The sequence below is a fragment of the Schistocerca nitens genome, chromosome 12 (genome assembly GCF_023898315.1).
Source record: "Schistocerca nitens isolate TAMUIC-IGC-003100 chromosome 12, iqSchNite1.1, whole genome shotgun sequence".
NCBI lineage: Eukaryota > Metazoa > Arthropoda > Insecta > Orthoptera > Acrididae > Schistocerca > Schistocerca nitens.
The window spans coordinates 18,110,973-18,113,915 of NC_064625.1; the positions used below are offsets into that span (position 1 = coordinate 18,110,973).

Below are 2,943 nucleotides of genomic sequence, written 5' to 3' on the forward strand. Positions count from 1 at the left end.
GCTATACATCATGAAGAAATATGTGTGCAGTAGTTGCCACAAACAACAAGACATAGGTTTTGTTTTACTTTAAATTCTTTTAGAAAGTATTTGTAATTTATTTAATACAATGATACATTTGATTTGTTTTGTGAAATATTTTTCAGCTATATACTTCATTTAAGTAATATTTTTTAATATAAGCACTCCATCTTCAGGCCACAAGTGGCCCATCAGGACCATGCGACCGCCGTGTCATCCTCAGTTGAGGATGTGGGTAGGAGGGGCATGTGGTCAGCACACCGCTCTCCCGGTCGTTATGATGGTTTTCTTTGACCGGAGCCACTACTATTCGGTCAAGTAGCTCCTCAGTTGGCATCACGAGGCTGATTGCACCCCGAAAAATGGCAACAGTGCATGGCGGCTGGATGGTCACCCATCCAAGTGCCGGCCACGCCCAACAGTGCTTAACTTCGGTGATCTCACGGGAACCGGTGTATCCACTGCGGCAAGGCCATTGCCATTTTTCAATATAGCTTCATTTTTATTAGATGTACCTGATAAATTACAAGGTTTCCTTTATCTGTATGAAAAAAATTGCAGGAAGATAGCGTTTCTGGGTGGAGGGAAAGGGGAGGAGGGTGGCTTTGTCATTTCTGCCAGGGGTGCAGGATTACCTGCATCTACATCTACATCTATATTCTGCAAAACAAAGTGCACGGCAGAGGGTACGTCACCTGCACCAATTATTAGGGTTTCTTCCTGTTCCTTTCATGAATGGAATGTAGGAAGAATGATTGTTTGAATGCATCTGTGCATGCTGTAATTATTCTATTCTTATCAGTACAGAACAGCTCTGGCTATGGGCCCAAGGTGGTGGGTCCCAAATACTGTGCTGTGGAACATTAGTGTTCCACAGGAAGTGAATGAATGCTGTACAAAGAACTGTTAATAATGTGGCACTTTTTTCCTCCATTTTGACAGTGCCAGTTATTTTTTAAAAATTTTGTTGTTATGATTTAAAATTGAAGTGATTAATGAATAAAACATGTTCTTGTGTAGATGACCAGGCAGGAGGACAAGGAGGGGAGAGAAACAGCAGGATTCACTGGGGTACAGGGAGAGGAGGAGGGGAAGGGTGAGATGTAACGTGTCATTCATAGAATGAGATGTTCTACATTCTTAATGTCCATTGATTGATGAAAGATGTTTGTTTGTTAAGGTAGTTAGTAAATTGGAAGCGCCCAATTTCAGCAGTTTTTTTGACAGTTTATGCAGATCAGAATTGTACCAGTCCTGTACTATTGCCGATATGGGCCATGGACAGGTGCTTCTACCTGCTGGATGGAGTCGTTTTCTCCCTGGAGCCGCCAGGGAATAGCACAGAGTGCCCGTGACTTCAGTGATGGCAAAGAAATCATCACAGCTTGGATTTGTGTTTTATAGCACTATTGTTCTGAGTCTCATGTGAGACAGACACATGACAACACCTAGCTGGAATGTAACACGTGTGTAGCTGAGTCATTTAGAGAAGTTAGAGTTGTACAGTACAGGAAATACATTGACTACAACTTCTTTGAGCATGTTATTCCATCTCTGGAAGATAAACTGTGTCACAGTGCAGGGGTACTGAATAGCAGGACCCTTGCAGCATCAGCATTGTACAGCAGCATGAGAAAAAAGTAAGGGAAGCACAAAACTAGGCAGTTTCAGAAGTTACGGATTGACTACTGCACTGTTTTGACAGCCTATTCCTAACACCTCCATTAGGGCCCAAGGAAACATTCAAGAGGCTGTGTGTGAACTGCTCTGTCAAGGCAGCCTGCCCCAGCTGGCCCTTCACTAAGCCATGACGAGGGGGGAAATGGAGGAATGGAGACTGCTTGGTCACGTCGCTGTGACTGCAGTTTTATGAGCCTGGGGTGTGGAGGGAGGGAAGGCCACCTGACACTACCCCCTAACACTGGAATAATGAGGTGTAGAAGGTTCAGCACTATGAAAGGATATACTGAGGGGATGGGCGTGGGTAGTGACAGAGAGGTAGCGGTGAGACCTGGTCCGGCTACTGGCAGCTCAGAGTGAGGTTGTGTTTCTGCATTGGGGCAGTGGAAACAGTGCCTCATTGTCACTGGTACCTGTCACTTGCACTACACCAGAGTCACATCATACTCAATCTGTTTGATATAATATTGAAAAAAAAATGCTGGATAAAATTACATTTCAAAATTTCTGGTGGAGCCAGCCTCCCCCACCCCTTTTCTGGTCCTTAAAGATGAGCCACCTCTGCGTTCAGGTATATCACCTGGATAATTGTATTCCAGTCCTTGCCAATGTTAAAAAAAATGGATTTTTTTGTCTATAAGGTGGAACGAGAGGATTTCAGACGTCTCAGCGCACTAGACTGAGGTTCCTATATAGGCTCATTCAAAATAACTGAACACGTCTGACAAGAAATTTCATATGATGAACCTGCTACACCAAGATGAAGGAAAACTCATAACAGTCTTGCAACAGAGGGTTTGTCAAAGCATTACAAAGAAACTGAGAGGACTTGGAGAAGAAATCTGCCACCTTCTAACATTTCGGTTTTCCTCAACTCCTATGATAAACTTCTACTGATCAAAAGCACATGGAACACATGTGTCAATATATTCCAGCAGAAGAATGCAATTTCTGTAACAGGCTATCAATTGAATAGTATATTTCAATGTCAGCATAACAAAACCCATCAATTGAGGACTGAAAATGTAGTGCTGAATATACATGTTTGGTGTAATTGCAAAAGAAATTGTGTTATATTCTTCACTATCTTCTGCTGCTGCTGTGCATCTTTTTACAACAATAAACACTGTATAGTGTGTCCAGAAAAACTGAAATAACATTTTAAAAATAACATATGCAGTTGTGTAATAACCAAACAGAAATATGTAGAATTGCATTTTACCCTATATATATACTCTCTGC

General features: G+C 42.2%; 1 pseudogene; it reads right to left on the reverse strand.

Moving 5' to 3' along the window:
* Positions 1–384: 384 nt before the first annotated feature.
* Positions 385–501, reverse strand: LOC126215552 (5S ribosomal RNA; annotated as a pseudogene).
* Between the last annotated feature and the right edge of the window lie 2,442 nt (positions 502–2,943).